The sequence below is a fragment of the Pan paniscus genome, chromosome Y (assembly GCF_029289425.2).
Source record: "Pan paniscus chromosome Y, NHGRI_mPanPan1-v2.0_pri, whole genome shotgun sequence".
Taxonomy (NCBI): Eukaryota; Metazoa; Chordata; class Mammalia; order Primates; family Hominidae; genus Pan; species Pan paniscus.
The window spans coordinates 25,798,563-25,824,003 of NC_073273.2; the positions used below are offsets into that span (position 1 = coordinate 25,798,563).

Sequence of the window (25,441 nt, forward strand, 5' to 3'; positions counted from 1 at the left end):
TACTCACTTTTTAAATGCCACTCTTCAAAATTAACAAGTAAATTTTACTTATGGAATTCCAAATTCCAAGTCAAGTTCAGCTTCATTTTCATAAAGAGGTTAAAAACAAAATAAAACCAAAAAAAGCTTCATTTTCCTTTGTGTTGAAGTGAGCAAAGAGTTAGAAAGCAAATCATCTCTATTTTGGTTTACGAAATTGACTATACATAGAAAGATCCTCATATAATTGTTTTCAGATCTAAAATCCTGTGAAGTTATTATCAGGACCATCATCTTATAAAACAAAAACAAATCTCCTAGTGGGTCTTTTATGTGGATTAAATATCTTATAATTAGTAATGGATACAATTGTGATTATAGTTATTCCTTGAACCATAATATTAAAAATATGAACCTCATTTTTTTAGAGCTGCTACCCTAATATGAAAAGTAACTGCTGACCTGGTATAATAATTTGTGGCCCAGACAGCCAGCATTCTGAATTATTCAGGTTTTTCAGATAGCCCAACTGTGCTAAGAGCCGAATGGGAGTCTAGACATCTTGGAGGAGTAGCAAAGCCTGATCATTTCTTTCTACCCCACTCAACAACCGGAATCTCTCATGAAATAGCATGATAGACACCTTCACAATTCTCAGTGGTGTGCCAGTGTGCCTCAGGCCCAGAATCACAGCAGTGTTTTCAGGATTCCTGTGTGCACAGGCAAAAATTTATTATAGTACATTCATTAGAAAACCAGCACCTTAAGCCTACATCAGGCTTTCCAGCATATTTCTTTAGTCATGATACACAAGGTACCTAGCTTATCTTCAGAGAAATCAGAAATCTATGAATAAAGAGCCCACAGACAATGGGATTAGGAGAGGAATTAATTAACAGAGGTACTAGTAAGCCAAACACAGTGAGACAATTTATTTTTAGCCTAAACCAAAAATGTTATCTGTATATGCCAGATGGTCATACATGATAGAAGTGAATTTGGACAGAGAAACCTTCAGCAATGTATTTATGGGATAATGAATTATAGGGTATGGGAAGAGGCAGGCACAAACTTACATGTTCCTGACACAGTGGGCAGCTGTGAGAATCCAACAGTGGCTAACTATGGAACCACAGCAGAAATCACTTCCATGGCTGATGATCACAGCTTGCCAAGGCATAGCATATTGCAGAGCAATCCGATCTGCCAAAGCTGAGGAGAAAAATAAGCCTAATTGTGCTGATTTGAATAGAATTGCCAACTGTAGATGATTTTTAAAGTTTTAAATCCCTCCTATTTCTGCTAACTGAGTCAGCATTGTTAAATACGACTAGCGAAGACAAAGTTCTACCTCTATTGTGTTTATGCATTTTCCTTGAAAAAAAGTATTCCTGTTATTATCTTTCCAAGGTCATAGTTTCTTTATATCCTAGCTTAAATTTCTTTAATCAAAATATTGGGAGCCATTCCAGCTTTCTCTCCCACTGCAATATTTGTATATCTATGATTTTAGCTACTTAGAAGTCATTGAAGCAGATAGGCCACAAAAAATACAATGATTTGAAGATATTAGATAGATAAGGAAAAATTTGGAGATAAGGCAGCTGTCTCTAAATTGGAGGGGGCTTATCTTCCTAAACTTATAATCTTAGTGAGATATCAAACCAATAGTTTAAATAGAAAATTTAAGTTTGAGGTTCAGGAAAGAGCTCATATTTTTAAAAGTATTTTAGAATTCCTCAGAAAACTGAGTTGAAGCAATGCTCATTAATATATAGAGAGAGAGATAAAAATGGTGAAGATGACCTGTCTATAGAAGGGGTAAGGAAGTATAGATGAAATTAGAAGCATAACTAAGATCTTAAGTGTAGCTGTCTTTGAATTAGACTTTGGAGGATGTAAGCAAATAATTATGGCCTCCTTTATGTTTTAAAGTATTATTTACTGTAGCTTTGGCAATAGGTGGTAGCTATAAAATAGCTGCAGTTAAGTGCACATTTAATACATGAGACCAAAAGAGATCACTCAATTTCCAAGGAAATAGGTGAAGTACAGTAACATGAAATAGACATTGCTAATCTGATGATAAGTTTTCTGATAGCCAAGGGAAGGGGGAACCTGATAGTCGCACTGTAATATAGTCTAGTACACTAGCACCTAAAACACATTACTTATCAACTACTATGCTGTTTCCAAACATCATAATATCTTTAACTTAAAACAAACTTAATTTTAAATAACTATATTACAAGTGTCAGGTACTGCATGGTGGTAAGGAAATGTCTTTGTGTTAGGAGAGTGTGTCTTAATGTTAGCCCTATTCATCTTTTGCCATGAGAAATTGATCAATCCATTGTACTTATCTACTATCAGAATACGCATTTAAGATAATTATAATAATCATGTTATTTGATCTATAGCATAGAGTAATCTGTAGGGATACTATGGAAATTGAATCATATATCAAGTATGAAATGGCTATGTGAGCCATAAGGAAAATAATTTTTTCAAGCATTTCTCAGGAAGAGCTTTCTCTCCACTCTTGTTCCCTCTATTCTTTTCTATTTCCATTCTCTTCTTCCTTTACTTCTCCTACCAAGTTTTTGAGCCTTACTCTGAGGCTGTGGCAGAAAGATGAAGTGTGGCCGGAAAGCACTAGCAGTGGAGGTAAAAGCCAAGGCATTTGTAGAGGTAGAGACTGAAAGGGACATGGAAGCAGAGGTAGTCATGTGTCCTTGATGGTGCCAGGGTGCATGGCTAGGCCATGTCACTCCCTGGAGCCAGAAAAGGAAAGGGTGCACTTGGCTGAAGACACAGGGCTTTGTGCAATGCTCCTCAAAGTAACAAGATTCCCACTTGCACCCAAGTGTCCTTTTGCTGTCGCTGGCACACCAAAGGTGCTCTCAGGTCACCCTGCAAAAAACAAGAGACAAGATATCAATCAATATTTTGAAGGAGGGCCAGAAGTAACTTTTGTTGTTCAAGATATTTCTCTTTCTCTCTGGTATTCACACCCCATGAATTTGTACCTTACAGCCAGCCTCCCACATAGCTTTCTTGGCCACCATACAAAAAGTGAATTCATTCAACTTGGGGCAAAATTGGACACAAGTGCTATTTGTAGAATGCTTGGGTGCTTTTTTTTGCTGAATTCTAGGACTTTCTGAAGAAAAACAGAGAAGAGGTGTTTGTGGTTGTTTGTTTGTTTTCAAATTTAGCTTAGATTAGAGAGAGAAACATAGTGAAGAGAAAGACAATTTTTTTTTATTATTCAAGAGAGGATAATATTCTTTTCCCAAACATACTTCTCTTCCATGCCATTGTCTTCTTCATTAGTCACCCCTCATAAGGGACCAACTAGGTAGCTAATAGTCACATAGTTGTATAAATTTACTCCATTCCAGACTTTCCTCTGGGCATACAGGAAGGACCAGGGGTTGAAAATGTTGTGGCTGCCTCGGGAAGATCAACCCAGGGGTCCCTTGAGACCTAGGAAGGGTATGGCACTGTCAATCCTGACTGTCTAAGCTTAGGCAGAATCCAGAAGATGACTAAGCCCCATTTGGACCAGGGCCAGCGCTCCTGAGCTTTTTCTGGGGAAAAAATCAAGAAAAAGTCTTATTATTTCCACATTTCAATTGGAATAAGCCCTGTACATCATGTGAATCAGATGAAGTCCAGGTAAGCACTAAAGTACAAATACTACTTTATAAACTATTTTTGAGGATCACTTGAGACCAGGTGGGCAACATGGTAAGACTTTCTTTCTGGAGAAAATGAAAAAAAATTAGCCAGAATCAGTGGTGCATGCCTGTGGTCCCATGTACTGAGGAGGCAGAGGTGGGAGAATCCCTTAATCTTGGGAATTTGAGGCTAATGTGAATCATGCCACTGCACTGCAGCCTGGGCAAAAGAGCAAGACCCTGTCTCCATCTCTCTTTCTCTCTGTCTCTCTCTCACACACAGACACAGACACACAAAGAGAAAGATATTCATTAACAATCTCAATGTTGTAATTGCTTTATAATGATATCTTAATCTTGAAATGAATTACTCAGACTTACATAAAATTGCCATATCTAGCTGTGGTAAGGATCCACTGTTCATTTAGTATGGAGCCAGCACAGAAATGAGAGAAAGACAGTTGCAGGAAACTATCCAAGGAAATTCACCAATTTTTGCCTCCCAGCAGTTGGGAAAGAGGGGGACATGGCCAGGGCGTAACCCATACTCTGCAGAAGGAATAAACCTGTGGAACAGAGTGAGATTAGTGTTACTAGTCTCCTATTTCTAAAATCTAATTTTAGGTTTTTAGGAATATGCTTGGAAATTCAGTATCTTCAATTCTGAGAAAATATTTGGAAATGTACATTATTCATCCAACAATTTTAGATAAACTACAGAGGTTATCTCCATATTTTCCCTTCAAATAATACAGTACATATGTTATATATCTTATTATTTATATCCAAGATATAATACTATTATCCAACAGTGTGTATCTATATGTACATACCTCAAGTGGAAATAAGAAAACATTTCTAAGAAGTAAGACTATCTTTAAAATACTGTTCTCTGAATAGAATTGTGTTCATAAAACATAGTTCATAAATCTTGTTTGGCAAAAATAAGATATTCTGTTCATATTTAGACATCTCTGCTGATTCATATAATAACATACATTTTGGTTTTGCAAAGGTCTGAGAACATAACCTCTTATCTTACAAACTCTGGTTTTAGGCTTCAACAAGAGTCTTCGTACCAAGTATATTAACTCAAACATACGACTAGACTAAAGGTGCCTGTGGTTTCATGAGAAATAACACCTGTCTTGAAGAGCCAGTAAGCCTGTAAACTCTCTTTCCAGATCACAGCTAGTTGACACTCATCCAGGGAAACATTGCGTTCTGAATGCCTAAGAGGTTGTTGTACAGGCTTGGGTCCAGATTGAGATCCAGGCATCAGGAGAGGGTGTTTTATTAAAAGTGTGGCTGGAGCAGCATGCAAGGATGAAAAAGATTGAGAAAGAATGGACTCTTCAGTAAATGTTGAGGAAGATATTTTCTGAAGAGGATTAGCAGAAAAGGCTATGGAAAGAAGAATAGGAGAGGAGACCAGAGGAGAAAAAACTGAGCAAGATGGGAAAATGCAGAATGAAGGGAATGTACAAGAAGAAAAGACTTAAGAAGAACACAGTGTACATGGAGATGGAAAAGAACAAGAAAGAAGAAAGAAAAAGGAGGAAGAAAGAGAGACAAGAAAGGTAGCTGGGACTTCAGGGCTTTCTTTTATCTTGATAATTTTTAATTTCCTTCCATAGTGCTGGTAAACAACTCTTCCAGGAAGCCAAATGCTTTTAAGCTGGCTTGGTTGGAGAGAATTGATTTTATCCTGGCTTTCTGTGGCAGTTATCTCAGTTAACAAAGCTATTAAATACTGATCTGGGAAAGAAACTGTTTTTACTGGCAAAAAGGTTACACGTTTAGACAAGGAGACAAAATGACTCATTAATAGTGTTTCTCCATTCAGCTCAATTTCAGGAGGAGAAAATGATGCAATTATATTAGCCTTATAATGGGTTCTGGGTCTTAGTATTTTTGTTTCAGGCTAGATCCAGGTTCTCACTTTGCCACCTTTAAAATCCACAAGGGATTCAATAATATCAGCTTCAGACTGGATCCAGTCTGTGTCTGCTTGGGTTACAGGCAGTATCCAAGATATGAGTGTTCTTCCTTTAAGCAAGATCCGTGGTTTGACTACTGCAGGTAGAACCTTGGGCCAGAATCTTAGAACCAAAGTTTCAGACTGAATAAAATTGTGAATTATATCAATGTCAGGCTGGATCGAGGAACTGAGTATTTGAGATTTTGAATAAGCCTATGAGCTGCCTTTATGCACCTGAATGTAAAACAAAGATCTGACTATATCAGTTTCCTGCTTGTTCCAGGGTCTCACTGCTTGGGTTTCAGGGTGGGTCCATGTTTGATATGTAGCAGCTCTTTGCTGAGTCCAGGGACAAAATATACCAACTTCAGTCTGGGGCCAGGGAGAAAGTGGCTGACTTTCAGGATGAATTCAGGATTTAACTGTATCACATTGAGGCTGTAAGCAAGATGTGACTGTATCAATTTCAGTCATGTTACAGGGTTTTATTCCTTGGCTTACAGTCCAAATTTGGAATACTTCAGTTTCAGGTTGGTTCCAGTATCTCATTGAATTTATTTGAGTCTGGAACCAGTATCTTATCACTCTATTGGTTTCATGGTGGGTCCAGGGATGAATTCCAGAGTAAGTCCATGGTCTGATTGCAGCAGGTGCATGCTAAATCCAAGAGTAATTTATGCTAATTTGATTGTGGGTCCAGGAGTGTGACGCTTGAGATTCAAGTTGGGTCCAGGGTCAAACTGCATCGTTTTGGGGACAAACATATCAACATAGCTGTCTCAGGCCAGGTCCTACTTGCTTGAGATTCAGGCTCAGTCCATTGTTTTATTTTATCAGTTTCAGAATGGGTCCAGTGTCTGACAGTATTGGTTTCAGCATAGGTCCAAGGTTGGATAACATCACCTTCAGACTGGGACCAGGGTCTGACTGCATTCTTTTCAGATTGGTTCCATGGGTGGATTACGGCTGCATCCAGGTAGTAACTGTTTGAGAGTAAGGTTGAGTACCATTTCTTCTTACATAATTTTGGGTCTGAAGCCAAGCACTCAGAATATTAATATCAGGCATGGTCAAGCATTTTGCTGCCTGTATTTCAGTCTGATACAGTAGCGTATCAGACAAGGACAGGGTCCAGAGTCTGACTGCTTGAAATTCAGCATGAGTCAAAGGTCTGATTGTATTAGTTCTAGCTTGAGTCCAAGGGTGGATTGTGCCTGCTTCAGTCTGGATCCATATTTTGCTATTACGGCTTCAGAAATTGTTGTGGATCTTATTGTACCTACTTCAGATGGTGTATATGGGAAGAAGGCATCCCTTTTGGATTGGATCCATGTTATTAAAGTTGTAGTTCTCTGTTTGGCCCAGGATGCTATTTTACCAGGTCCAAAGGGAGTAAATGTGCTCAGTGTTTGAAATTCTGGTGAACCCAAGGTTTTATTTTTTCCGTTCCAGTTTTAAACAAAGTTCTATAACTAGAGCTTCAGGTTGGGACCATGGTTTTGCTGCTGGAGGCCCAGGCACTATCCAGGATATAAGTGTTCCAAATTCAGGCAAAGTCCATTCACTGATACATTCAATTTCATGATGTGTCCATAAAATAGACTCTTGATTTTTATCTTGGATCAAAGGTTGTGTTTACTACTGGAGACTCAGACTGGGATCACGGAGTGATTGATTCAGACACAGGTAGTTTCCAGGTTTTTCCTGCTGTAGGGATATGCTAGGTCCATGGTAACACTGAGGAAACTACAGCCCATGCCTCTGGGTTTTCTGCTGAATATTCCTCGTAGTTCCATAATATAAGTATATCAGATACAGTCTGTGTCCAGATAATTCCTACTGGAGACTGGGCCTGCAGCCACAGTATAATTTTGTCAGAAACTGGCTGTGTGGAGGTAATGACTGCAGAAGATTCAGCCTGGGTCCAAAGTGCAACTATATCAGATACAGGATGTGTCCAGGGATTTGTTGCTAGAAAAAAAGGTTTGGTCCATGGTGTGACTGTGGAAACTATTGCTTCTATCCACGAATTGACTGCTAGAGATACAGGCTGGGTCCACAATGATAATGTATTAGACATAGGCAATATACAGGGATTTACTGCTGAAGATTCAAATTGGATCAATCCTATGTATGTGTCAGATACAGGCAGTATCCATGCAATTAATGCTGCGGATTCAGATTGGGACCATAATCTGGTTGTATTAGATGAAGGCTGTGCCCAGGCCTTTACTGTTGCAGATACAGCCTGTGCCCAAATTGTAGCTGTATGAAAAACAGGCTCTGTCCAGGGATTTATTGCTGGAAATTCAGCCTGGGTCCAGGGTATATCTATGGAAGCTATAGCCTCTGTCCAGGTATTTAATGATAGACATTTAGTTTCAGTACAAGCTTTCAGTGTACCATGTAAACTTTGTGAAAAGAAGATTAATGATAGAGTTGCAGGCTGTATACAGTATGAGTGTATCAGCAACAGGCTTTGACCAAGCATTTACTGCTAAAGATTGAGTCTGGGTCCATGGTATGACTATATCAGTCTCGGCCTATAGCAGAGGACTTGGGGCTGGAGATTCAGGATCTGTCCAGCTATTTACAACTGGAGACTTAGACTCCATCATGGAATTTACAGCTTGAAATTCAGCCTCGTTCCAAGTGTTTACTGATGGATATTTCATTTGGGTCTATAGTTTGCCTGCATCAGGTAGAGATTGTAACCAGAAAGTGATTGCTGGAGGTTTGGTCTGTGTCCGTATTATGACTGTATCAGATAAAGCCTCTCTCCTGGGAATCATTACTAGAGATACAGCCATGTACTGCAGTGTGACTATACCAGTTTCAGCCACTGTTAATGGATTTATTCCTGGCAACAGATCCTGGGTCTATGATGTGACTATTTTAGTTTTAGACTATCTCTGTTGTTTTACTGCTACACAAACATTCTTAGCCAATGGTGTCACTCTATCAAATAGAGTGTATGTGCAGGGATTGTTGATTTTAGAATGGGCCTGGGTCCACAGTATGACAATTTCTGTTTCAAGATTTGTGGAGGGATTTACTCCTACAGATTCAGCTTGGTTTGGTGGTATAACTGTAGCTGGTATGGGCTGTGTCCAATCATTTACTTTTTGTGGGAAAGAGAGTTTCAGGAATGCCAGATGAATTGGTCTCCCCTGTGTGAGACACCCATGGGGAGCCATGTGTGGCATCTGAGGAGAAAAGTGTCCTTACTGCCTTCATGTCTTTATGCCCCGAGAGCATAAGAGCTCAGCGGCATGCCACACGTTGCTTGGGGAAATAACACTCCCTTGAAGCAGTGGAGTAAAATCAAACATCTTGGCTTCTCCTGAAATCTGCTCCTACCCATTTTAGTCCCGATGAATTGAAGGTCTTAAGCAGTTTAGACACACGCTTTTGCTAGGGAAATTCAGATACTGCCACTGCTATACATCTTATTGAACGACTCACGAGTTCTCCTTCACTGATTAATCCTTTTCCTCATCCCTTCTTCCCGCTCCCGCCTGCCCTAAGAACAAAGAGCTTGTAAACCAATAAATTGGGTGGAGGCTGAGAGCTCCAGGCTATGAGTAAGAGTCTGACACTCTGGTCCCTTGGACTAGCCTTTTGAACTGTTATTCTGTCTCTTTCTAATTCTTTATCTCCGCCGGACTCGGGGTACCTGCCGGACTCGAGGTAACCGCCAGCTGGTGTGGGGCTGGTTTCCCCAACATCTGGTGGCCAACGCGGGGCTCCCCATAATCCCTACAAATAATCCAGTGAAGGAACGCCAGAGCGTGCAAAGTGGAGGACGACTGACAAAGGACACCTGAATATGTTTTCACTTCAAGCTCTACAGGTAAGTAGGGCGCTCGGAGAATTCCAGGGTAACCTAGGGAAAATATGAGTCAGGCTGAGAGTAAGTTTGTTAATTAAGCCTGGTGCAGCAGTTATTGTGCCACGGAGGGGTAATTGTGAATACCCAAAATCTTACATCTTTGTTCCATCTCGTAGAAAAGTATTCTTCTTGGTTCCTGGAATATGGAAACATGGATGTAAAAGATTGGGACAAGGTAGGATCAGACTTAATCACAACAAGAGGGCCCTTCTCCACTTGGTCTGTGTGGTCAGCAATTTAAACAGCACTGCAGCCTTTCCACACTGAGGAGGAGGAGGAGAAGTTTCAGGATGATGTAGAAAAGTTTAATAATCAGGAGTCTGCTAATCAGCAAAGTGAACTGTCACAGTCTAGTTTTAAAAAGGGGGAGAAATGGGAAGTTATATATCCTAACCTCCAAAAACTTATGAAAGAAACAGTGCTACCTACTGCGCCTTTAGGGGAAGGTCCGGAATGGCCACTCCAACTTTAGTCTTAGGTATTTTTGGAACAGGAGCCTGCGACGCGGCTTGCAGCTCCCATTATCGCACTCCCTTCCAGTAACTGTGGCAATGGGAAGCTTCAGGCTTGCCCAACAGCCAAGTAAGGGGAGGGAATGATCCAGGCTTACCTGCCTGTTAATTATGGCGGAGGAATACTGCGAGCTAGTCCAAATACAAATTATGGCGCAGGGACAATACAGGCGTCCATTCACCAGGCACAAGAAATGGGGAATTCGGATGCTTGGCAGTTTCTGGTAATTATTTCTCCAGCTGAGGAGCCCAGAGAACATGCTCAAGCATGCTGGGAGCCATTTCCTCTTAAAATATTAAAAGTCTTTAAAGCAAGCAATTGGACAATATGGGCCAAATTATCCTTATATTCATTCCTCGTTACAATCTGTGGCTTATAACTGGCGTTTAATACCTATAGATTGGGAGTCATTAGCCTGATCCACCCTGTCCCCCTCTGAATTTCTCCAATTTAAAACCTGGTGGACAGATTAAGCAACAAATCAGGCATGCAGAAATGCTCAAACCCAACCTCTGTTAATATCACATCTGATCAATTGCTTGGAATCGGACAGGCATGGGGTACTCTAAATCAACAGATAGTAATGGGTGATGAGGCTGCTTATCAGCTCAGAACGATGTGCCTGAGTCTGGGAAAAAAATCACAACCCTGGTACTACTTATCCTTCTTTTAACTCAGTTTAACAGGGTCCAAGGGAGACTTATCCAGATTTTATCGCCCATTTGCAAGACATGGCTCAAAAGGGTATTTAGGATTCTCATGCCAGGAAAGGGATCATTCAGCTGCTTGCTTATGAAAATGCTAATACAGAATGTCAGGCAGCAATTAGACCTATTAAGGGAAAGGCAGATCTAAATGAGGAAAAATCTTTAAGTGAATACATTAAAGCCTACCATGGCATTGTGGGGCACTTACATAAGGCCAGCCTCCTAGCTCAGGCAATGGATGAACTAAAGGTAACAAAAAGCACACGAGTGTTCCCTGGATCTTGCTATAACTGTGGGCAGACAGGACATACAAAAAGAGAGTGTACAAAGAGTCAAAAAAGGCAAAACTCAGGAGGAAAAAGCAGGGTACCAGGAACCTGTCCCATATGTAAAAAAGTAAACACTGAGCTAATCAATGTCTTTCAAAGTTTGATAACAGCAGACAGCCCTTGCTGGGAAATGGAGAGAGGGGCCAGCCCCTGGCCCCGATTCAAAATGGGGCATTCCCAATTCAGGATGGGATGTCCCCGACTCCAAATGGAGTCTTCCCGGCCCAGTCTATCCCTGTACAAATGTACAGCAATTATCTCCCTCCACAGCTAGAAGCGGGGCAGTAGTTTTATTCTGTACTGAACCTGTATCCCTCCTTCCTGGGGAGCCTCCTAGGAAGGTCCCAATGGGAGTTTACAGCCCATTGCCAAATGGCACAGTGGGACTTATACTGGGAAGATCCACCTTAAACATAAAGGGAATTCAAGTACATACTGGAGTAGTGGACTCTGATTGCCAGGGAGAAATTCAAATTGTTTTCTCCTCCACTGTTCCCTGCAGTGCTAATCCAGGTGACAGAATACCTCAACTGTTACTTTTACCATATGTTAAGTTAGGAGAAAGCTCAGAAAAAAGAACAGGAGGATTTGGAAGCACAAATTCAGCAAGCAAGGCTGTCTATTGGGTAAATCGAGTGTCTGACAATAGACTTATTTTTATGGTTTATTCAAGGAAAATAATTTGAGGGTCTGGTCAACACAGGAGCAGATGTGTCGATGATAGCTCTTTAACAACAGCCAAAAAAACTGGCCTAAACAAAAGGCCCCAGTGGGTCTTGTTAGGCTCGAGGATTTGCTTGCATCTCACCAGGAGAGAATCAGCTTCCTGTCTGGGTACCCACAAGACATCTTAAGCTGTGCCATGAGCCAGAGTCCAAGGAAGAGAAAAAGACCTTGGAATGTTCCTGCACCCACAGTTGATCAGATGGCTCAGATGAACATCTCTGTTGGGCACATGGAAACAAGTGAAACTAGCCACGTCAACTCCACCAACCTGGGGCCAGATTAAGAGACTAGCTCACATTGCAGAAGAGAACCTGGGGTCTCAGAACAAGCCGCTGACCACCAGTAATCTAATGGTAGCTATGACGGTGGTAATCTCCTTGGTGGTGAGTCTCCCTGCAAAGGGGCAGATCAAAATTACACTTATTGGGCCTACATTCCACTCTCACCACTGATTAGGCCTGTTAACATGGTTAGTTGACCCAGTGGAGGTTTATGTTAATGATAGTGTCTGGATGCCTGGACCAGCAGATAACCAAGGTCCTACTCATCCAGAAGAGGAAGGAATGTTAATGAGTGTTTCCATTGGTTATTGCTTTACTCTCATCTGTCTGGGGCTGGCAGCAGGATGTTTAAATTCTGATAAACGAAGCTGGATGGCTTATGTTCCTGCACATAATTCATCAAAAGCCTCTATTCATGTATTTAGTGGAAGGACATTTCAATGTTTGGACCCTATTAAATACCTTGAGCATGGCTATGTTATGACGCATCACCAGATTAATAAATTTAAACCTAATAAGAAGTCCTGCCCTGCGTAGGCAGGCCACTCAATAGTCTGAAAACTAGAGGTTCTAACCTGGGAAGCTTGTATTGCAAGTAGCAGTGCTGTACTGCAAAATAATTCCTATGGAATCATCATTGATTGGGCCCCTATGGGACACTTTGCAGTAAATTGTACTGGACAGCATGACGATTGTAGAGAGACTCCTTTTGCAAATGACTACCCAGATAATGCACCAAAATTATACAGAAGAATTGAAACAAATTACACTATTAAGTGGGAGGAGAATGGTATGGCTCCTCCAAGCCCAAAAATGATTGATCCAATTCTAAGTCCAGAGAATCCAGAATTGTGGAAATTAATGATGGCTCAAATCCCAATTCAGATTTGGAAAGGAGAATATAAAACAGAGAACCATAGTAAAAAACTTCGATTTGTTGTAGCCATGACCTCTAACTAGACAGTGCATTTGCAGCGTTGTGTTAAACCTCCTTTTATATTGGCAGTGGGAAAAATTAATATCCTACCTGACTCTCAAACCATACCATGCTTCAACTGTCATCTTTTTACCTGCATTAATTCTACCTTTAATAAAGATAATAGCATTTTACTGGTTAAGTCTTGAGAAGGAGTTTGGATACCTGTTTCCCTCAATAGACCTTCGGAGGCCTCTCCCTCCATACATAGTATCACTGAAGTGCTAAACAGAATACTTAATAGATCAAATAGGTTCATATTTACTTTAATAGCTGTGATCATGGGCCTTATATCTGTCACAGCTACTGCTGCTGCTGCTGCTGGTGTTGCTTTGCACTCTTCTATTCAAACTGTGGGCTTTGTGGATAGTTGGCAGAAAAATTATTCTAAGCTTTGGCATTCCCAAAGCCAAATAGATCAAAAATTGGCAAATCAAATTAATGATCTCCATCAAACAGTAGTTTGGATGGGAGATCAGATTCTATGGAGCATAGAATTCAAATGCAATGTGATTGGAATATTTCTGATCTTCGTATTACTCCTAGCTCTTATAATGCCACTGAACACCATTAGGAGATGATTAGACATAACCTACCTGGAAAAGAAGACAATTTAACACTAGATATTGCTAAATTGAAAAAAACAACTTTTCGAGACACCTCAGGCTCACCTAAGCCTGTTGTCTGGAGCTGATATTCTTGCTGGAGCCACTGATGGCCTTTCTAAGAGTAATCCTTTAAAGTGGATGAACACCATAGGTAGATCAACAATTGCAAATTTTATTTTGGTTTGTGTCTGTTTATGCTGTTTGTTTTTAGTCTATAGATGCAGAGGGTGCCTTGGGAGAGAAGCCAGAGAGCATGAATGATAGCAATGGCAGTTCTAATAAAAAAATAATAATAGAGACAAAGAAGGAAGACACATGAGAAAGAGAGTTTCTGGAATGCCAGATAAGTTGGTCTCTCCTGTGTAAGACACCCATGGAGAGACGTGGGCAGCCTCTAAGGAGAAAAGTCTCCTTATTGCCTTCATGTCTTTATGCCCTGAGAGCATAAGAGCTCAGCAGAATGCCACAGGTTGCTCGGGGAAATAACACTCCCTTGAAGAAGTGGAGTATAATCAAACATCTTGGCTTCTCCTGAAATCCACTCCCACCCATTTCAGTCTCAATAAGTTAAAGATCTTAAGTCGTTTAGACACATGCCTTTGCTCAAGGAAATTCACAGAAACTGCCACTGCTATACATTTTATTGAATGACTCACAAGTTCTCCTTCACGGATTAAACCTTTTCCTCATTCCCTTCCTCCCCCTCCCATCTGCCCTAAGAACAAGGAGCTTGTAAACTAATAAATTAGGTGGAGGCCGAGAGCTCCATGCCATTTGCAAGTGTCCGATGCTCTGGTCCCCTGAACCCACCTTTTAAACTCTTATTCTGTCTCTTTCTAATTCCTTTGTCTCCGTTGGACTAATTCCTTTGTCTCCACTGGATTCGGGGTACCTGCCAGGCAGTGTGGGGCTGGTTTCCTCAAAACTTTTGGAGATTCAGCCTCAGTCCACCACGTGAACATATTGGTTTCATATTGTTTCCAGAGATTTATGGCAGGTGATTTGACTTAGTTCCATCATTTGATTGTATAAGCTCTTGCCTGTGTCAAATGTTTTTCTGCTGAAGACTCAGCCTGGGTCCAGGGTATGAGTGTATCAGATACAGATTGGATCCAAGGCTTTACTGTTAAAAACTGTAAACTTTACTTCAAACTGAGTTCATGGTGTGTGTGTATCAGCTACAGATTCTGTCCAGTACACTACTGCTGAAGATTCAGCCTTACGCCATGGAGTGTCTGTGTCATATATAGGCTGTGTCCAAAGATTTCCTGCTGCAGATTCAGACTGTGCATAGTGTGATAGTAGCAGCCCATGGCAGTATCCATGGATATCCCGCTATTTATTCAGCCCGGTTCCATAGTGTGATGGTATTGGCTATGGACATTGTCCAGGTATTTACTGATGGACATTCAACCTGGGTCCAAGGTACGATTATGGAAGGTATAGGCTGTGTCCATGGAATTACTGCTGGAGATACAGCCTGGGCCCATGGTGTGACTTTGGAAGTTGCAGCCTCTGTGCACAGATTTACCATTGGAGACTCAGCTTGTGTCCACAGGATAATGCTATCAGATTCAGGGTGTGTACAGAGATTTACTGCTGAAGATTCATCTGGGGCCCATGGTTTGATTGTATAAGACACATACTGTGTCCATGGTTTTATTGCTGGAGACTCATCCTGAATCTATTGTATAGTACTATCACCTACAGACTTTGTCCAGGGATTTATTGTGGGAAATTCAGGCTTGGTCCACAGCTTGTCTACATCAGCTATTTGTTGTGTCCAAGAATATCGTGCTGGAGAACCATTCAGGATCCCCTGTGTGACTGTATAAGTTTCAGACTATGTCCAGGCATTTCCTACTATAAATTCAGCCTGATTCCATGGTAGGACCATATCAGCTGTAACATCTCTCCAGGGATTCATTGCTGCTGTTTTACCCGGAATCAATGATTGAGTCCAAGATACTGGTGGGTGTTCAGCGTGGGTCCATGGTTGGAATATATCTTGTTCCCAGGGAATTACTCCTAGAGTTTCAGCCAGAATCCATGTTGTGAGTATATCAGTTTCAGACTGTGTCCAAGGATGTAATAATAGTGATTCAGCCTGGATACACATTGTGACCATATCAGATATAGGAGAGTGTATCCATGAATTCATCACTAGTGATTCAGCTTGGGTCCCTAGTGTGATTATATCAGTTTCCAACTGTTTCCAGGAATGTATTGCTGGAAAGTCAACCTGGTTTCACAACATTATTGTTTCAGTATCAAAACGTATCCAGTTTTTTACTGCTGGCAGATAAGCCATGGTCCACAATGAGACTGGATTAAATTCAGATGGGAGCCAAGTATTTCCTTCTACATATTCAGGCTGTAATTTTGTCCAAGGACTTACTGGTGTCATTTCACCAAGGGTCAATGGTATGACAGTTTCAGCTATAGTTTTTGCCCAGGGGTTCATTGCTGGAAATCTATCCTGGATCCATTGTGGGACTGTCTTAGCTATAGGCTCTGTCAAAGGCAATAAGGCTGGAAATTCTTCTTGGTTCCAAAATTTGACTTCATCACATACAGAATGTGTCCAGAGATTCACTGCTGGAGATTTGGCAATAGTCCACAGTATGATTGGATCAGTTTTCCTCAACAGATGGGTGGATGTTAATCCTTGAAATTCAGCCTTTGTCCATACTGTGACTGTATCTGATAACATATTTGTCCAAGAGTTTACTGTTGGAGTTTCAGTCTGGGTCCACAGTGGCACTGTGGAAGTTTCAGATTATGTCAGGGATTTAATTCTCAAGACTTTCCCTGAATGCATGGTGTTAATATAGTAGCTTCATTTTGTACCCAGGAATTGATTACATCAAAGTCTTTCTGAATCGAGTGTCTCAAAGTGTCATCTTCAACTTGGGTCCAGGATCTAACTTTATCACTTTCAACCTCACCCCAGAGTCTAAATGCATAATCTCATGATGTATCCAGTCTCTTAACTTATCAGTCACAGATCGGTTCCAAAACCTCACTGTTGCAGTTTCAGACTGTATCTAATGATGATCTGTCAGAGTTACTGGTTCTCTCCACTGTGTGACTGTCTCTGCTTGAGACTGAAACAAAAGTTTGATATCAGCTTCAGTGTGATTCTAGGGTCTGCATTTATCATCTTCAGGTTGGGGCCCAGGTACCACTGTTTCCATTCCAGTTTGGGCCCAGTACCTAACTGGATCTCTTTCTGATTGGGTCCAATGTTCTTTTTTCCATTCTTCAGTCTGGGTTCTGGGTCTCAATATTTTAAATTTATGCTGAATCCAGGGTCTCATTCTTTCAATTTCAGTTTGTAACCATGGATTAATTGCACCAGCTTTCAGGCAAGTCAAGAGTCTTCCTGACTGAGTTTCTGCCTAGGCCCACATTTGGACTATGGCTGTTTCAGGCTGACTCCAGGGTCTGATCATGTCAACTTTAGAGTGAAGTAAGGGCTCAATTATGTTCATAATAGGATGCATGTCTGCATCAGGGGTTTGAGTATAATAGCCTAATGTTTATTCAAGTTACTAAATCTATCCATTTGATTTGAGGGCCTGATCATACTGGTTTTATTTTGCATCCAAGACCTAATAGTGTCACCTTTTGACTTAGCACATGAATATGGAGTATGCAGTATAGAAGAAATCCAGAACCAAGTTGACTTAGGTTCCGCAAGAGTCCAGTATCCATCTGTCTTTTCTATAGTTTCTTGGGATCCAAATACATTCAAGAGTAGCTGACACCATGGTTCAAAAATATGGGTTACTGTAGGATGTGGAAATCCATCTTCACTGAGGGATGAATGAGCCCATAGTTCAATTTTAGTAACTATGAAAGGTACTGGTGGAATCTAGTTGTAAGTTGATGGTTTAGCACCAGGCTTAACTCTATGAGCTACATGATATGTTTGGTGTCTAATACTCTCTTCACTGGATTGAATCTGTTCCTGTTTTATAAGACACAAATTGTTTCCAAGTTGCAACTTCAGGAGTAATTTCTAGCCAAGGTCTAGCTACAATTTGTCCATGAGACAGAACATTAACAGATTGAACTTGAGACTGACCAGTATCAATCTCAGAAGGAACTTGAGATCCACCTAGGCCCCTTGAAAAGAGAAACCAGGATCCACCACTACTAACTAATGGTAGAGTATGAAGCCTAATTTTACTAGCTAATGTATTAATCCAGGATCTTGCTGAATCAGTCACAGCTTGATATTTATAATTTGTTGTCTTTTTCTGAGGAAGATTCCAGGGTATAGGTATAATAGCTGTTTGGGAGTTCTGGGGTCCAGAAAAAAAGAAATATTGAGAAGTGTCAGTTTCTGGGGTACTCCAGCATTCAGCTGTATCAGGATGATCCCACGGTTTGGCAACAGGAGAAATCCAGGATCATACCATTGGGAATTTGCTAGCTGAGGAGAGGTGACCACTTTGAAAGTGTAATAGTCTTTTGGCATGAAAAAAGTCTCTATTATTTGAACCAAAAACATTGAATAAGTATGCTGGTGCTTTCTGTTCACTGGGGAAGTGCTTAATCTTCTCCATGTTTGTACTGAGAATCCATGGAAGACCAAAGTGTCAGAGCCTATGTTACAGCTAAGTGTGTTTTGTGGACTATTTTCTACTCCAGGAGGAAAATTGCAGGGTAGGGAACAAATACGACCCAGTGGTTTCTGGGATGTCTTGATAGGCCATCTAATCCAAGATATGTATAACCTGTCCTGATGACAAGAACAGGGTCATAAACAGGCTTCTGAGGTATCACTGACCAGGCCTACCAGTTCCCAGTGACAGCCAAAGAGGGAAAGAACAGGACTATTTTGCTGTACCTGAATGGGTGGAAACAAAGATAACCATATATATTAGAAATACATATAGACATATAGTATACATGTATTAAAATATATAATGTATAAATTACATATATATGCAATACATATATGTTAATTATAAATTACACAGACACATATATTGTGTATGTTTAGGGATACTTATATTTATAAATTAGTTATATAGCTTATATGGTTTATACATATATTAAATTATAAGTGTAAATTATACTTTTCTTTTTTTTTTTTTTTTTTTTTTTTTGAGACGGAGTCTCGCTCTGTCGCCCAGGCTGGAGTGCAGTGGCGCGATCTCGGCTCACTGCAAGCTCCGCCTCCTGGGTTCACGCCATTCTCCTGCCTCAGCCTCCCGAGTAGCTGGGACTACAGGCGCCCGCTACCGCGCCCGGCTAATTTTTTGTATTTTTAGTAGAGACGGGGTTTCACCGTGTTAGCCAGGATGGTCTCGATCTCCTGACCTCGTGATCCGCCCGCCTCGGCCTCCCAAAGTGCTGGGATTACAGGCGTGAGCCACCGCGCCCGGCCTATACTTTTCTATTACATGTAAATTTCATATTACTTGATGGACAGTATTAAATATTACATGGTACATACTTCAAGAGTTCCACATAACACTTAGGCACAAATAATTCTAACTATGTTTAAAAGAGTAAAATAAAATACCAGAAGCAAATTAGTGGAAAGTTCTCAACAATAAAAAATCACCTACATACGCAACATGATTATCTGAATATTACTTATGTTCTTTGTCGTGTAATTTTAGGCAAAGCACAATTTATACAGTCATATGAAATGAGTGTTTGTATCACCTCCTCTGCCATTATGTTTGTTGAAGCCATCATCATTAGTTTGGCCTCTCTGCTTGATTCTGATGCCCACTTGTAGCTAACATTTTGTTCTCCCTATAGCCGCAATTACCCTCAGAGGAAAAGCACTTATTCTAAAATTGACTACATAATTTGAAGTAAAACACTCCTCAGCAAATGCAAAAGAATAGAAATCATTAAAAAAAAAAAAAAAAAAAAAACAGTTTCTCAGGCCACAGTGCAATCAAATTAGAACTCAATATTTAAAAACTCACTCAAAACTGCACAATTACATGGAAACTGAACAACTTGCTCCTGAATGACTACTGGGTAAATAATGAAGTGAAGGCAGAAATAAATATGTTCTTTGAAACCAATGTGAAAAAAGACAAGTTACCAGACTCTCTGGGAAACATTTAAAGCAGTGTTTCAAGGGAAATTTACAGCACTTAATGTCCACAACAGAAAGTAGGAGATAACTAAAATCAGCACACTAACATCAAAATTAAAAGAACAAGAGAACACAAACAAGAGCAAGCGAATTAAAAAGCTAGCAGAAGATAAGAAATAACTAAAATCAGAGCAGAACTGAAGGAGATAGAGACATGAAAAACCCTTCAAAACATCAATGAATCCAGGAGCTGGTTTTTTGAAAAGATCAACAAATACATAGACCACTAGCCAGACTAATAAAGAAGAAAAGAGAGAAAAATCAGAAGAATCAAAAAGACACAATAAAAAGTGATAAAGGGGAGATCACCACTGATTCCACAGAAATGCAAATTACCATCAGAGAATACTATAAATACCTCCATGCAAAGAAACTAGAAAATCTAGATGAAATGGATAAATTCCTGGATGCACACACTCTCCCAAGTCTAAACCAGGAAGAAGTCATATCCCTGAATAGACCAATAACAAGTTCTGAAATTGAGGCAGTAATTAATAGCCTACCAATGAAAAAGAAAAAAAAGTCCAGGACTAGACAGATTCACGGATGAATTCTACCAGAGGTACAAAGAGGAACTGATACCATTCATTCTGAAAACATGCCAAACTATAGAAAAAGAGGAAATCCTCCGTAACTCCTTTTATGAGGCCAGCATCATTCTGATAACCAAATCTGGCAGAGAAACAGCAAAAAAAGAAAATTTCAGGCCAATTTCCCTGATGAATATTGATGCAAAAATCCTCAATGAAATAAAGGCTAATAGAATCCAGCAGCACATCAAAAAGTGTATTCACCATGATCAAGTTGGGTTCATACCTGGGATGCAGGCTGATTCAACATAAGCAAATCAATAAACATAATCCGTCACATAAACAGAACCAATGAAAAAACCACATGATTATCTCAATATATCCAGAAAAGCCCTTCCACAAAATTCAACACCCCTTCATGGTAAAAACTCTTAATAAACTATGTATTGATGGAACATATTTCAAAATAATAAAAGCTACTTATGACAGACCTACAGCCAATATCATACTGAATGGCAGAACCTGGAAGCTTTCCCTTTGAAAACCTGCAGAAGACAAAAATGCCCCCTCTCTCACCCCTCCTATTCACCACAGTATCGGAAGTTCTGACCAGGGCAATTAGGAAAGACAAAGAAATAAAGGGTATTCAAATAGGAAAAGAGGAAGTCTTGTAGTCTGTTTTTGCAGACTACAAGATTGTATATTTAGAAAACCCCACTGTCTGAGCTCAAAATTTCCTTAAGCTGATAAGCAACTTCAGCAAAGTCTCAAGATACAAAATCAATGTGCAAAAATCACAAGCATTCCTATACATCAGCAGCAGACAGAGAGTCAAATCATGTGTGAATTCACACTGTTGCTACAAGGAGAATAAAATACCTAGGGATACAACTTACAAGAGATGTGAAGGACCTCTTCAAGGAGAACTACAAACCACTGCTCAAGGAAATAAGAGAGGACACAAATAAATGGAAAAACATTTCATGCTCATTATAGGAAGAATCAATATCATGAAAATGGCCATACTGCCCAAAGTAATTTATAGATTCAATGCTATTCCCATCAAGCTACCATTGAATTTCTTCACAGAATTGTTCAAAAGTATTTTAAACTTCATATGGAGCCAAAAAGAGCCCGCATAGCCAAGACAATCCTAAGCAAAAAGAACAATGCTGGAGGCATCAAGCTACCTGAATTCAAATTATAATACAAGGCTACGGTAACCAAAATAGCATGGTACTGGTATCAAAACAGAGATATAGACCAGTGAGACAGAACAGAAGCCTCAGAAGTAACACCACACTGGTACAACCATATGATCCTTGACAAACCTGACAAAAACAAGCAATGGGCAAAGGATTCCCTGTTTAATAAATGTTGTTGGGAAAACTGGCTAGCCATATGCACAAAACTGAAACTACACCCTTTCCTTACACCTTATACAAAAATAAGCTCAAGATGGATTAAAGACTTAAATGTAAGACCTAAAACCAAAAAAGGCCTAGAAGATAAACCTAGGCAATACCATTTAGGACATAGGCATGAGCAAACACCTCATGTCTAAAGCACCAAAAGCAATGGCAACAAAAGCAAAATTGACAAATGGAATCTAAGTAAACTAAAGAGCTTCTGACAGCAAAGGAAATTATCATTAGAGTGAACAGGCAACCTATAGAATAGGAGAAAATTTTTGCACTCTATCCATCTGACAAAGGACCAATATCCACAATCTACAAAGAACTTAAGCAAATTTACAATAAAAAAAACCAACCCATCATAAAGTGGGTGAAGGGTATGAACAGACACTTCTCAAAAGAAGACATTTATGCAGCTGACAAAAATATGAAAAAAAGCTCATCATCAATGGTCATTAGAGAAATGCAAATCAAAACCATAATGAGATACCATCTCAGGCCAGTTAGAATGGTGATCATTAAAAAGTCAGGAAACAACACATGCTGGAGAGGATGTGGAGAAAAAGAATGCTTTTACACTGTTGATGGGAGTGTAAATTAGTTCGACCATTGTGGAGTACAGACAGGTTATTCCTCAAGGATCTAAAACTAGAAATACCATTTGACCCAGCATTCCCATTATGGGTTGTATATCCAAAGGATTGTCAATCATTCTACTATAAAGACACATTCACACTTATGTTTATTGAGGCATTGTTCACAATAGCAAAGACTTGGAACCAACCCAAATGTCCATCAGTGATAGCGTGGATAAAGAAAATGTGGCACATATACACAATGGAATAGTAAGCAGCCATAAAAAAGTATGAGTTCATATCCTTTGCAGGGACATGGGTAAAGCTGGAAAGCATCATTCTCAGCAAACTAACACAAGAACAGAAAGCCAAACACTGCATGTTCTCTCTTATAAGCTGGAGTTAAAAAATGAGAACACATGGACACAGGAAAGGCAACATCACACACTGGGCCTTTAGTGGGCTGGAGGGCTAGGGGAGGGATAGCATTAGGAGAAATACCTAATGTATATGATGGGTTGATGGGTGCAGCAAACCACCATGGCACGTGTATACCTATGTAACAAAACTGCACATCTGCACATGTACCCCTGAACTTAAAGTATATAAAAAAGGAAATACATATAGACATATAGTATATCTGTATTAAAATATATAATGCATACATTTCATCTATATGCAATACATATATGTTAGTTATGACATATACAGATACATATATTATGTATGTTTAGGAATACTTAGATTTATAAGTTAGTTATATAGCTTATATGGTTTATATATATTAAATTATAAGATATTAACTTAAAAGTATAAATTATACATTTCTATCACATGTAAATTTCATATTACTTGATTGACAGTAATAAATTTTACATGGTACATACTACATGAGTTCCATGTAACATTTAGGTATAAATAATTGTAACACTGGTTTAAAAAGTGAAATCAAATACCAGAGGGAATTTAGAAGAAAGTTCAAAACAATAAAAAATCACCTACATACTCAACATCATTATCTGCATATTACTTATGCCCTCAGCCAAGTAACTTTACGCAAAGCACAACTTATACAGTCACATGAAACGACTGCATGTATCACCTCCTCTGCCATTACATTTGTTGAAGCATCATCATTTGTTTAGTTTCTCTGCTTGAATCTGATACTCACTTGCAGCTTACAGTTTGTTCTCCAAGTAGTCAGAATTATACTCAGAATAAACAAAAGGATTTGTCTTTGATCTCACTTAAGTGTTTTCCTTTGTTCATCTTGCCACATGTTGGGAGTATGACTACTTGCTTAATTCTAGTCTCCGAATTATTTCAATGGTTATTTTGTCTGCCTGGAATTCTCTTCCTCCAAATGTCTGCCTAGATTACTTCCCCAAGGGTTTAGCCTTTGCTCAAGTAAGGCATTTTAAAGGCATGTGACTCCAAAAACACTTTTTCCAACATCTTTGCATCACCTAATTAACTATGAACTATAGTTGATGTAAAAAATGTTTGTAAAATGTGCTTAGGTTAAATGTGCCAGTGTTATTGATAGTACCCTTAATACTTTTAGTCTTTGCACGGAAAAGCAATAAAACTAGAACAAGCCAGGAAACCACCTTTTCAAAGTTGTGGTAGGCGGAGACCACCACCTTCTTCAAAAAACAGGATACCTGCAGGAAGTCTGAGATCTGGAAGACGAAGTAGTGGAGGAACAAGAGGGTGGCTTCTCTCATAGGAAGGACACTTCGGTAATGTTTTAAAATATAAAAATGGAACCACAGGACTGAAAGAAAGTAAGTTTGACGATATCAAATTTTCTCAATTTTATCTATTTCCTTTATGAACAGAAAATTAACTTACAGATACAATTATTTCTAAGTACTAAAGGTGTATTATCAGAATGATTGAACTAATATCTAAAATTCATTTTAAAGTTGTAATAACTTTGCACTGAAATAACAAAAATTTGAAACTGAGTTGTGTTTATGAATGCTGATTGCCTGCACTCAACAAGTTTTCTGCAGAACTCATTTATATTCATTATACTTTAGAGTTTTCAACTTTGGGGCCCAGAACTTCATATCAGTTGTAACATCAAAATAGGATGGAATATTTAAAATTTTCCAACAGGAAAAAAGTAACTCAGTATTTAAGATTGATTTTGCAATATTTGTTTTTTTGTGTATACATGTGCTAACATCTATGCAAATCTATTGCGTTGTAATTTTGATAGAGAGTTTGTACATTGGTCTGCCATAAAGCATTTTCAATTTAAGAAACGTAGAACTTTAATTTCTGAAAACAGTCAGTGACTCTGGAAAGGTCTAATAACCACGGCTTCACAGATATATATGTATCTTTCTTTGCTGAAGGATGAGTCACTGAAAATGATATTTATGAGTGATTTACACCATAGAAATGAGGGGTCGATTTTTACGTAAAAAAGAAAAACTAACCATATATTTGTAAACAAAACAAAACAAAACAAAATGATTGGATGGGCTGGGTGAGATGGCTCATGCCTGTCATCTCAGAACTTGGGAAGTATGGGATGGGGGGACCACAAGGTCAGGAGTTCCAGACAAACATGGTGAAACCCTGTCTCTCCTAAAGGTATAAAAAATTAGCCTGGCATGGTAGCTTGCACCTGTAATCCCAGCTACTTGGCTGAGGCAGGAGAATCACTGGAATCTGGGAGGTGGAAGCTGCAGTGAGGTGAGATCACATGATTGCACTGTAGCCTGGGGTAATAGGGCAAGAGTCCATCTCAATAACAAATAAATAAATAAATAAATAAATATATCAGTTAACTTGTATTGTCTATTAACCAACCTTCAAAAATCTATCATTTATTTTTGGGTTTTAATAACCAGATGTGTAATTAACTGGAGATGTTCTTTTGAAGCTGAAATTGCAGTGTTTGCTCCATTTTAAGATGCATAGTTTCATGATTATTTTGTCTCCATTGATCTTGAGGGTGAGGTTCAATAATATTCTGTCATGTAAGAGAATGTGTGTATTCTAACCTGTAACGCCACCTGGCAATTGGCATATGTCTATATTTTTTGTAGATATATGAAAAATATTTTTATATTATGTAATATGCAATTCTTAAAGAT

At 39.4% G+C, this 25,441-nt stretch overlaps 1 long non-coding RNA gene and 1 pseudogene across 1 annotated transcript in view; one reads left to right on the plus strand and one right to left on the minus strand.

Moving 5' to 3' along the window:
- The window catches only part of LOC129395646 (RNA-binding motif protein, Y chromosome, family 1 member F/J-like), a 353,374-nt pseudogene that overhangs the window by 39,083 nt on the left and 288,850 nt on the right, over window positions 1-25,441 (minus strand).
- LOC129395741 (uncharacterized) overlaps window positions 4,773-25,441 on the plus strand; it is a 32,559-nt gene continuing 11,890 nt past the window's right edge. The window contains exons 1-2 of the long non-coding RNA XR_008622992.2: window positions 4,773-5,242; window positions 9,334-9,496. This is a non-coding gene — a long non-coding RNA (uncharacterized LOC129395741). The remainder of the gene's footprint in view (window positions 5,243-9,333; window positions 9,497-25,441) is intronic.